Genomic DNA, 12,712 nt, shown 5'->3' on the forward strand with positions numbered 1-12,712 from the left:
ACAAGTATCACATGATCTCACTTATCTGTGGAATATAATGAACATAACAGTCTGAGGAATAGGGTAGACCCAGAGACATGGAAGTAGGGTACAGATTGACAACCCTCAAAAGAGGGGGTGGTGGGGGGAGGGAAGAGATAAACCACAGAACTTATATGTATATGCATAACCAATGGACATAGACACCAATGCCACGGGGTGTGTGGGGGGGTTGGGAAGAGGGTGTCAAGGGGGGGAAAAGAAAAAATATCTGTAACAAAAATTAATTAATTTAAAAAATCAATAAAATATATCCTGCCCTGGCCAGTTTGGCTCAGCAGTAGAGCATCGGCCCACGAACCAATGATCATGGGTTCAATTCTGGTTAAGGGCATGTACCTCAGTTTCAGTTAGTCCCCAGCCCTGGTCAGGGTTGTGCAGGAGGCAACCAGTCAATGTGTTCCTCTCACGTCCATGTTCTTCTCTCTTTCCCTTTCTCTCCCTCTCCCACTCTGTCTTAAGATAAATAGAGAAATACCCTCAGGTGAGGATTAAAACAGAGAGAGAGAGAGAGAGAGAGAGAGAGATATCCTTAGGCAAGGATAAAAAAAAAAAAAAAGAATCCTTGAGAAAAGATCTATGACCCTGCTATAAATATACATACATATAAGATATCTGGGGCCATTTGCCAAATGTGATGGTTAATTTTATATATCAATTTATCTGGACCATAGCATCCAGATATATGGTAAAATATTAGTCTGGATGTTTCTGTGAGAATGTTTTTGGATGGGATTAACATTTAAATGAGCAGACTTTAAGTAGATTTCCCTCCATAAAGTGGATGGACCTCACCCAATCAGTCAGAAACCTGAATAGACCAAAAGACTGATCTCCCCTGAGAAAGAGGGAATTATGTTAACAGCCTTTGGATTCAAACTGCAACATTGGCTCTTCTCTGGGTCTCCAGCCCACTAGCCTGCTAGTGCAGATTTCGGACTTGCCAGTCCCTATAATCACATTAGCCAATTCCTTAAAATCTCATAGATAGGTAGATAGATAGATAGATAATAATTTACATATAATTGATATATATAAAATATATATAGTTATATTTATATTGATTTTTGTTTCTCTGGAGAACCCTCACTAATACACCAAGCAAATAAATAAAATCCCAGACTTTTCTATTAAAGCTCTCAGGAAAGGTAGACAATATGTAAGAAAAGATGGCCAATGTAAAGAGAGATGGCCCTGGTCGGGTAGCTCAGTTGGTTATCTATGTAGAAAAAAAAAGAATATACTGCTGGGGTTTGAGGGACTTAGACAGAAGCATCTGGGAAAATGCTTTGAAATATTTCTTGCCCTCTTCTCCACTGCATTATACTTTGCTATCAAATCCACAGCAATCGCAAAGCAGAATAAATGCAGAGCAGCACCTTTGACATGCTCAGCACAGAGCTTACACACAATCAACATTGTGTGAACATCCTTCAATCCCTATGGAAGCTTAGACCTACAAATATTATATGTTTGGATCCATGTTCAGGATTTGCTCTTGCAACTAAATGACACCCTGATTTACCATCTAATATCTCGTTTCAAAGGAAACTAGCAGGGACTAGTTGTATTTCTTTAAGGACTCGCTTCACCAAAATTTCTGCCTTTTAATAACAGACCTTATTATTTAGGTTAGGTTAGGTTATGAGTAACAGAAAACCTGAAATAACAGTGACATATTTCTTCTCATCTAAATGAGGTCTAAATATTGGCACTATGGATGCTAGTGTTGTAGTACTGGACTTAATGCTATGCTGTGAACCCACAGGCTCTTACTTAAGATACTATTAAATAATTTATAGATTTTCGATTCCCAGTAAGAGAACCAAGCAGTCCTGGCTCCCAGGAGATGCTCTGTTTTCTGAGAGAAGCAGAATTTAGATGCAAGTTTGGTACTTGAAATTTCTTTCTGGGCTGACTAAGGGTGGGGTGGGGAGCAGGGAACACGAGGATACCAGTGGCCCCTGTCCAAAAATATCCCTTCCCACTATACACTAGTTAGAGATACATTTGTGTTAACCACTTTTATATAAGTAATTACTGCCATGTCAAGCCTCATTAACAACTCAGTGTGATTTCCTTTAAACAGACAATTCACTTACCTGTCCGCTGAGGCCCTGCAAGTGTCTGGTTAGAGTCCCCGGATTTACCAAAGAGCAAATTTATGAAGCAGATGCATGTCTCCATGTATTACAATTGAAGATGGAAGGCAGATTCAGAAAGAAGGCTGTGGCAGCGAATGGAGAAAACACATTGGAAGAAGATCATCCTCAAGTCTTGCTCATTGACCAGCACAGCGGTGTAGGAGGACAGAAAGCAAAAGACTGACTGACACAAAGCCCAGAAGAGCAATAATTCACTGCTAAGAACAGGCAATGTGCACACAGCATTTGCTTCCAGACCTGGGCTGTTCTTGTATATGCAGCAGGATTTCAGTGCAGGGCTAGCCACCAACTCAACATAACCACCTCGTTCATTGCAAAAATTATAAGTATTGCTCTTTCTATGAAACCAATAGAAAACAGGTTTTTCTTGTTCTGTTTCTTCCTTTAGAAGCTATTTTTTTTAATGAAACTTGTTTTTTTAATGCAATGTATTTTATAATGGAAAAAATATACAGGAGACATTAGTACTTTGGGCAAGCAAGGGAGCCACCTCAAGCAAATAACCATTTTCTGTGAGATGGGAGCAAAAACTCAGCTCTCTGACCACAGTCCCTGTGGCTGAGTCCTGGCTCTGCCAGTTACTGAAAGTATGTGGTGTAGCAGACCTTACCCTTGCTCCGACTATTCCTCATTAGCAAGATACAATCATTGTGAGTTATGAATAAATGAAATGTTTGCTTTCCTTCCCTTCCTCTTCTTGTATTGCCAAAGTGTTGATATTTTGTTAAATGTTTTTATTGATTTTTAGAGAGAGAGAGAGATAGAAACATCAATGAGAGAGAAACATTGATTGGTTGCCTCCTGCACGCACCCCACTGGGGATCAAGCCCACAACCTGGGCATGTGCCCTGACTGGGAATTGAACCAGTGACCTCTTGGTCTGTGGGTTGATGCTCAACCACTGAGCCACACCAGCTGGACCAAAGTGTTAATCTTTACAAACTTAAATATTTACAGAGATTGCTATTTTTATTGCTTGCATCATAGTTTCCTAACTGGTAAATCAACATGATGCAATAGGAGCAAGACATCCTTGGTTGTATACTGGGCAGAAATCTTGTCGTTCATGCCCACAGGATCTGAAACGGCAAAAGCCATATCATTGAGGATATGATAAATTCAGAGTAATGTCAGGTACAGGATAAAGGATGTCAAGGAGACAATGGTAGGACATTTGGGGACTTTAATCACCCCTCCCCCAAGCCCTAATACATGTCTTCATTATTAAATGGCATGGGTGGGCAGCATCAGAACTGATTTGATGCCTAGTCTCTTTTTTTTTTATCCTCACTGAGGACATTTTCCCATTTTTGCTCAGACAGAGTGGGAAGGAAAGAGAAGAAGAGAGAGACAGAGAGAGAAATATTGACATGAAAGGAACACATCGAGTTGCTGCCTCTCGCACAACCCCAACCGGGCCAGGGACAAACCAAAACTGAGGCATGTGCCCGTAGCGGGAACCAAACCCAGGTCTCTCTGGACCATGGGCCATTGCTCTAATCGCTGAGCCAAACTGGCCAGCGCTGATGCCTATTCTTAAGCAAGCACTAAACAAGATATGAAGTCTCCTCAAACTACTCCTGTAAGATCCAGATCAGGGGCAGGCCCCTCAAGCCATGGCCTGAGCACCAATCCTAGGGAACTGAACTACCAGGAATGAGCCAGCACCAGGGCACCCTTTCACACAGGTGTCCATAAGGAGCCACTTACACAGCTGCCCAAGCCCACTGGTTCCACCCCCTGGGTGGAAAATTAAGAGAACTCTAACAACAAACGTTGCCTAAAAGTACCAGTGCAGCTCCCATTAAATAAATGTTGAAAAAATATCAAAAGGAACTTCAAATTATTAGCTCATATGAGGTTCCACCACATCTCAGGCAGGCCCAGCATTTGGGATTGTCCCAGGGCCTGAGAACCTGGGCTGAGTGTGCAGGTATAGGGCAGCTAGTCCCAGCTGTGGCAAGAAAAGGTCCAAAGTTCTAGTTCTGTCAGGACCTTCCTTTCAGCGAGGAAGGACATTTTGCAAACAGTCTTTTGGTAAAAGGAAAGGATCTAGGAGGCTAGGGAACAGCTGCATCAAGGTGAAGGCTTCAGAGAGTGGTTTCAATGGTATGAATAAAAAGAAAGCAGTTAGGGCAGTGATTTTTCTGGGTGAATCGCTGAATCTCTCTTTCTCAGAATTACACAAGCCAGACCATTATTTGGGAACACAACTTTTAAGAATAAGAATGAAAAACAGCTGTATATAACAATAAACTTTTATGCTTGTATCAAGTAACTCCTTTTTATTTGAGAGTGAGAGAGGAAGAGGGAGATTTGTTGTTGCACTTACTTATGTATTCATTGGTTGATTCTTGTATGTGCCCTGACTAGGTTACCACAGACTTTTTCCTTTTCTCCTGGGTCACAATAAAAATATCTGTAACTATGTATGGTGATGGGTATTAACTAAACTTATTGTGGTGATCATTTTGCAATGTATACATATATCAAATCATTATGTTATACACCTAAAACTAATACATTATATCTCAACTTAACAAAAAAATCTGCCCCCCTCTCCTAAGAGGATACAATGAGAAAGCTGTCTGCAACCAGGAATTGGGCCCTCATCAGAACCTGATCATGTTGACATCTGATCTTCATCTTCCAGCCTCCAGAACTGTGAAAAATTAATGTCTGTTGTGTATAACAGAAAGAGGAAGGAAGGAAGGAAGGAAGGAAGGAAGGAAGGAAGGAAGGAAGGAAGGAAGGAAGGAAGGAAGGAGAGGGAGAGGAGGAGGAGGAGAAGAGAGAGAGAGAGAGAGAGAGAGAGAGAGAGAGAGAGAGAGAGAGAAGAAAGAGAAAGAGAGAAAATACAGGAGTTGGATTAAGAAATCAAGTCATTTTATGGATGAATCAACAAACTTCCTCCTGAATTTCCTTGGTCAGAATGGTCTCATAGCCACTCCTGCATGCTGGGAAGCGCCACTTTCCCCTGTATTTGTAGACAAGCCAAGGAGAAGGGAGTTGGGGCATCCTTACAGTCAGAATAAGATGTATATGGGATTTTATTTTATTGCTGGTAATCCAATTATTTTAAAAGGAAACAGTATACAATTAAGCCTAATATTGTGGTGGAAAATACACTTCTGAAAAGATTTTAAACTTTTTTAAAAGACAAAAATAGAACTTAATATTTGTAAGATATGGTGAAGACACTTAATATTTATAGGTAAAAGACAAGATAAAGGGAATAATAAAAGGTCACTCCAGAGTTTTAAGTCTAAAAAAGTGGAAGTATGTTGGCAGACATAATGAAAATAAAACTGCTCAGGAGGAGAGCAAGTTCAAGATGTAGGATGTTTACCTTATCTCCCAAAAAGTGAGTTTGTGGTGGAGGGGAGGGGTGCTCAAGGGAAGGACAGAGGCCTGTGATACTGTAGGGTTGAGGTCAGAAGTCTGGTCCAGGGATCTGGGCCTGAGAACCACTTACTTCCAGGGGGAAGCATTTCTCTGGAAAGGGATTTGACTAAACAGATCTGTCCAAACCTTGAGGGTTTGCAAAGTCCCTGAAGGAAGCAAAGAAAAGTCTCGAGAAAGAGGGAGGAGGCCCAGGATGGCCTAGAGTCCTGGCAAGTGAGGACCGAGACTCTGAGCAGAGCTGTCAGGCACCAGTGTGGGCGCTGTGCCCAGGTTCTCCAGAGAGGTGGAGGGAAGGGTTAACAGAACAAATTCACTGAAGTTTGCACTGAGGAAACCTTGTGACCTCTGAGAGAGCAATTACCCCAGGTGGAGAGCTTGTCATGCAGGGCTGGAGCTGAGGCAGTGAGAGGGGGAGGGATGAGCAGGTTCTAGTCATCTACTTGAGATATCTGGTGATGAAAGAAGGGAGGGAAATCCCATGGTGCCTTGAGGGACTGGCGACAGATAGTTTTCAAAATGGGCAGACCCTCACCCTCATGGCATTGGGTGGTACATTTACATGTCACCTCTTCTGAGGCCTTTCCATGTAGGGTGTCCTGGAGGATGCTGGCCACGCTGTGTAATCCAGCACTCCCTGGTCAGAGTTTTACACCAGCAGGTATCAGAGTCAATTCCAAAGTTCACTCAGTGGTTGGCTGGTGCAAAGAACAAATAGAACATGGGTGTTATTTTTTGTTTTGTTTTTCTTTCTCTCTCAAATCCCATTATCTCTACAAAAATGACCTCTGGAATAGTACATAGAAGCTCCTCTACCCATTTTGGAAAAGAAATGTATTAGAGACATTGCATCGGAAAATGAACAGCTCTTCCTTATGTCTGTGGAAGTTGGAGTCTAGACAAATACAGTTCTTGCAAAACAAACAAACAAACAAACAAACAAACAAGAAACAAAGAGAGAAAAGACTGAATGGAGATGAAAACACACACAAGATGAAAACCCCTAACTTTATCAGACTGGCACTGGCTGGTGGTGGTGGTGCCTCTGAGCAGGGGCTTGGAGAGCCTGTGAGATGGGAAGGGTCATGAGGCTAGTTCACAGTTCAGGGAGTGGCAGAAGGGTGAGAGTAAGAACCCTTCAGGAGCCTGGAATGTGGGGGGTTCAGCTGTTAGCAACAGTCACTGTGGGGTGGGTAGATGATTTTTCACCACCAGAAGCCAGAGCTTGGCCCCAGGTAACTTTTCTTTTTCAGTTGTAGTAGGCAGAGGTTCCAGCAATCAATGACTCCAAAAACAGTCCAGTCACTTGAATGTGAGGATTGCCTCCAAAACTATAAGGCCCTCGAAACACTGGGGTAATAGAAAATCCACTTGGAACTTAAAATTAATTTGGGTGGTGGAGTCATGAATGATACCGGATGCCCATTACTAAAAATCCAGGCAAAATCCCAGTTATGGGAACCAGGAATAGGATTCAAGTAGTGAACCACCTGCCCCCACCCAGGCTAAGCAGGAAAACGAAGCTTCTAAATACTTAACCCTGCTTAGAGACCAGATAAGTGGGTTACTCTCAGCGTCTGGAGTAAATCAAGGCCTGCAGCAAGGAGGAAGTGAGAGGGATCTGGGGCCAGAACCAGGTCAGCCATTGCCAAAGTTATGTGTCCAGCTCAGCCTTGGGCACTGACTCTGTTTTCCAGCACCACCAAGCACTTGTAGAAGTTCAGAACAAGTCACCCCAAGATGTGCCTCTGTGGTCGAACATTATTTTGAGCTAAAAGCAACTAACAACCTGTGGGTTCAAGAAAAATTCTGCCCTCCTCCCTTTAACTACCTAGATAACCTTTATTTTTATTTAAAGAGAAAGTTCATTTAGGAAGTTACCGGGGTAGTAGAAGTGAGCCAGCTAGGCTGTGTAAGCTCAGGAAACAAGTTACAAACAGAGGCAAAGGTAGGCCCTTAGAGTTTAGGAGAGAGAAACACAAAGGTAATATGCTTCAGGGGAAGAAAAAGAGGAAGGAAAAGTGTATCTAGATAACCTTTTTTTAAAATTTTTTTTTCTTTATTGATTTTTAGAGAGAGAGGAAGGGAGAAGGAGAGGGCGATAGAAACGTCGATGAGAGAGAACATTGATTAGCCCCCTCCTGCATGCCCCCTACTGGGGATTGGTCCCACAGCCTGGGCATGTGCCCTGACCAGGAATCGAACCAGTGACCTCTTGGTGCATGGGTACATGCTCAACCACTGAGCCACACTGGCAGGGCTAGATAACCTTTTTTTGACCTATCTGTATGGCAGGGCAAACTACCAATTACTGAACTTCAGCTCTTTTTATCATCCAGCAATGACCCTTTGAAGCACCATAGCACCTTAGCTCAGAACACCATATATACTTCATTTTAACTTTTTGTCCCTGAACCTCTCATGTCTGTGGAGTCTCTGAAGTCAGTCCTGAAAGTGAGGTTCCCATGCATCCATATGTAATAAAATTTGGTTATTTTTTTCTTCTTAATTGTCCTATGTAGATTTACTTATTAGACCAGCCAGAAGAAACTAGAGGGTAGAGGAAAATTTCTTTCTCCCATGCACAATTATCCAATTCTCAAGGGACCTAACTCGGTGTCCTACAATTTAATTCATTTTGACACGGCCTGGAGATAGCATCAGATCCTGAAACAGGTGGAATAAGATGTTCCCCAAAATGCTCCACTGAGTCAAGCCCTGCCAGAACGATGGCAGTTATGAATAGCTAGCTATAAAACAGTGGTCCAGGAACTCACCTGACTTCTTTTCTTTCAATAATCTTTTTATTAATTGATTGATTACAGAGAGAGAGGAAGAGAGAGACACACTCAGAGAGAGAAAAACATTGATTTGTTGTTCAACTTATTTATGCATTCATTAGTTGATTCTTGTATGTGCTCTGACTGGGAATTGAACCCCAAAACTTGGTGTATCGGGATGATGCTCCAAACAACTGAGCAACCCAACCAGGGCCAACTGTCTAATCTCTAGGTCTTTCTGGTGACCAGCCCCATCCTGAAGCTGTCTGGAGGCCCCACTCTAAGTCACTTCATCAGTATAAACTCAAGTGTGCTCAAAAAGGGCTTCTTATAAACAAAAAAAGACGCTCCTATCACTCAGGAACTTACAAGAGTTTTAGGAGCTTTGTGCCAGGAGCTGAAGACAGATGTTAAATACATTTCTTATTATACCACAACTCTCCACGTGCAATCAGAGTGGGTCATTCCACTGCGGCATTCTGGCTTCTCCACATTTAGTTGGGATTCCTTGGAGCTCCCTGGTCTCTGCCTCTGACCTCACCCCAGGGTAAGGACTCTCCTCCAGTTCCAGGCAAAGGGTCCCAATGGCAGACGCAGGATTGGGGAGCTGGGCCTAGCTTCTCCCCCTCTCAGCTCTGAGGAGCAATAAGCAGGCTGGAGGAAGAACTGACTTGATCTCCAAATGTAGCTCTCCCACGTCTCCCTCCGCAGAAGTGCCGTGAGTGTTAGCCTCTGACCTGAGGACAAGGATGACCAGGAGCCAGCACACTGCAAGTCATATCTTCCCTTTTTAGTCACAATTTCCACTTCAGTGCAGCCTGGTTTCATTCACTCCCTGGCGGGGTCCTGCTCTTGGAACATTTTCATTGCCAATTACTTTGTGACTCCCTTATTCAGGGCCTACAGTCTTCCTTTCAACCACCACCTCTCCTCCACCTCGGTGTTAATTAACCCAGACTGAAAGCAGACTGTTCAAGGGTCAGAGAAGCTCAAGGTCAGGAGGGGTCAGAAATCAGTCAGAGGCATCCCAGGCACATAAGCAGAGACCATGCACCTTTAGGGGCTTCAGCAGCCTGAGCCTGAGCCCACGTAGTTATTGAAACACCTAGAGACCGAGACAGTGTCAGCACAGTGTTGATGTCAGCCTGAGCGCCTGCTTCTTCAGAATCTGGCCTCTACTGCTGGGGTCTTCACTTTTCTCTTACCCTGTTTCATTGAATGTGGGTCTGTCTGTCTCTAAAGTCCATGTTTTTTTTGTTTTGTGGTGCCTGCCCCTAGCGGGAACCGAACCAGGGACTCTGATCCACAGGCTGACGCTCAACTGCTGAGCCAAACTGTCCAGGGCTAAAGTCCATGTTTTAACTACTGTGTATGTGTAAGAAAATATAAAGGGAGTGGCCCACGCGTCTCCTACTATCCTCTCGGAACCACCAATTTCACAGGGATTTGGAGGGAAAGACCTGAGGCAGGCACCTGATGTCATTGGCATCTGTACATTGACCTTGCAGTCCAGTGTTTGGTGTATAGTTAGTTTTAGAGTCAAGTAGTTTGTGTTGAAGTGAAAGTCAAAACTGTTCATGTATGGGGGACCAGAACCTGATGTCCCTCGCTTATCTGAGTTTTGTGGATAAGATCAGCATTTGAACGGCAACAGGAAAAACATAAAGAGAGGCTGAACTGGAGGGGGCTGTTGGGGCAGATGGAGAACGCTCTTCAGTGACATACTTTGCTAATGTCTTCCACCTCTGGGTAGATTTTTAAAACTCTTTTCCCCTTTAAAAAAAATATTAACTGTTTACACACATTCCTGTCAGACTTGTAAACACATTCCTTTGGCCTGTGTGTCTTCATGCTGTGCCCAGAGGCTCTCTGCCTCCATCTGTCCTATCAGAACTCTACCACCCTGGAATGCACGTCTATTACTGGGTCTTCTGAAAATACATCTGTATTCTCTTTTTAAGTTGAAACAAAGAGCAGCAATTTTTACCTATCCACAGTGCTTCATTCTACCCCTTCCTAACTATGTACCTGTGGTCAGGTTACTTACTCTCTTTAAGACTGAATGTTTTCACCTGAAAATGGGAATATTAACAACCACTTAACATAAATAAAAATATATTCTAGTAAATGAAATACTGGATGTAAAATGCCTTGCAGGGTCCTAGCATATAGTAACCTTTCTTTCTTTTTTTTTTTTTTATCCTTACCCAAGGACATTTTTTCAGTTTTTGTTCAGATAGAGTGGGAGGGAGAGAGAGAGAGAGAAACATCAATGTGAAAAGGACACATCGAGTGGCTGCCTTCCGCATGGCCCTGATTGGGTCAGGGCTGGGGACAAACTGCAACCGAGGTAGTGCCCTTAGCAGGATCCAAGCCTGGGTCTCTCTGGACCACAGGCCGACTCTCTAACTGCTGAGCCAAACCGACCAGGGTTCTTTATGTTTTTTTTTAAAGTATGGAATGCTTGCCCTGGCTGATGTAACACAGTGGTTATAGTGTGGGCCTGTGGACTGAAGGGTTTTGGGTTCAATTTCTGGTCAAGGGCACATACCTGGGTTGCAGGTTTGATCGCCAGCCCCAGTCGGGGCACATGCAGGAGGCAATCAATTGATATGTCTCTCTCTCACATCGATGTTATGTTTCTCTTTCTCTCTCTCTTCCTCTCCCCACCCCCTTCCTTCCATTCTCTAAAAGTAAATGGAACAGCCCAGCTGGTGTGGCTCAGGGACTGAGTGTCCACCCATGAACCACGAGGTTGCCGGTTTGATTCCCAGTCAGGGCACATGCCCAGGTTGTGGGCCCGATTCCCAGCGGGGGGCATGCAGGACGCAGCCAATCGATGTTCTCTCTCATTGATGTTTCTCTCTCTCTCCCTCTCCCTTTCTCTCTCTCTAAAAAAATTAATAAACAAAAAATCAATGGAACAAAATACTCTCAGGTGAGGATTAACAATAACATAAACAAACAAACAAACAAATATAAAACGCTTCATGAATTTGCATTTCATCCTTGAACAGGGGCCATGCTAATCTTCTCTGTATCATTCCAATTTTAGTTTATGTGCTGCCGAGGTGAGCACTAGTAAGCTTTCAATAAATGTTGATCTCTTTTTTCTCTCTGTGTATTCATCCCAATATAAAATGATTCATACCTCCTTTGCCATCTGATAAAGCTCTTAGTACCTCGAACATAGCATATGCTTAAAAAATACTTGTTTTGTTGAAAGCATGAAGGAAAATAAAAGAGAAAAGGAAAAGGAAAAAGGAAGAAATTTTTTTTAAAATGTACCTGCCCATCCACTACAATAAAGATGAAATCACTTCCTTTTCATTTTTTCTAATGTCATATATGGGGCTTGTGGGCTAGGATTTTGTTTGTTAATTTATTTACTCTTTGTTTTACCATATATAAAATTATTAGAACAGTGCCTGCCAAAAGTAAATACTATATGAGCTTTTACTATTATTCCCCTCCTCTACCAAGTGTATTTCTTTTAGTTTAGTCCCTGGCAAACAATGTCAAATATTGCCCTTCAATTGCTGTTCCAACTGAGACAAGCAGGAAGATCTCTGGGTTTCTGTTCTGTTTTCCGGGAGAGGGGCTTGTGGGTGAAGGGAGGATCCCAATTGGTTTTAAAATCCCGCCTGAATGCTGCCATCTAGTGTTCTTATCATAAAGCTAGAAGCACTCATTCTTCCTCTCAGCAAGGACCATTTTAATAATCTTTTATTACTGTATCCCAGGTTTCGGGAAAATTTTTTTTTTTTATCCTCACCCAAGGACACTTTTCGATATTTTGTTCAGATAGAGTAGGGGGGGGGGAGGGGGAGAGAGAAACATCGACGTGAAAGGGACACATAGAGTGGCTGCCACCCACATGATCCAACCAGGGCCGAGGACAAACTGCAACCGAGGTACATGCCCTTAGCTGGAACTGAACCCGGGTCTCTCCGGACCACAGGCCGATGCTCTAACCGCTGAGCCAAACCCGCCAGGGCGGTTTGGGGAAATTTGATAACCCAAAGTACAACAGAACTTTTGGCAGTAATGAGGTGGTAACTGAGAAACTGGAGAGTTAATATTGTTATTTCCATTTTAAAGATAAGAAAATAGAGGCTCGGAGAGTTTAGCCTTCTTTTCTGAAGCTACTTGAGAAAAGAATCAGGATATGTACCCTGTCAAACCCTGCATTGTCATCTATACCCCAGTGCCTATTAAATTTTGGACATCCCAGAAATAGCCCACACATTCTGGTTAATATCCTCATAGATTTCTATGGTGTCTTTGCTTGAGAACCACTGCAATGAAGAAGCACAAACTTGAAAT

At 43.0% G+C, this 12,712-nt stretch overlaps 1 non-coding gene across 1 annotated transcript; it reads right to left on the reverse strand.

Annotated features, from left to right (window-relative positions):
• Window positions 1-11,358: 11,358 nt before the first annotated feature.
• LOC118630410 lies at window positions 11,359-11,465 on the reverse strand. The gene has a single exon (XR_004959632.1). It is a non-coding gene; the product is annotated as a U6 spliceosomal RNA (small nuclear RNA).
• Window positions 11,466-12,712: the final 1,247 nt, after the last annotated feature.

Source organism: Molossus molossus, unplaced genomic scaffold (assembly GCF_014108415.1).
Source record: "Molossus molossus isolate mMolMol1 unplaced genomic scaffold, mMolMol1.p scaffold_m16_p_14, whole genome shotgun sequence".
Classification (NCBI taxonomy): Eukaryota; Metazoa; Chordata; class Mammalia; order Chiroptera; family Molossidae; genus Molossus; species Molossus molossus.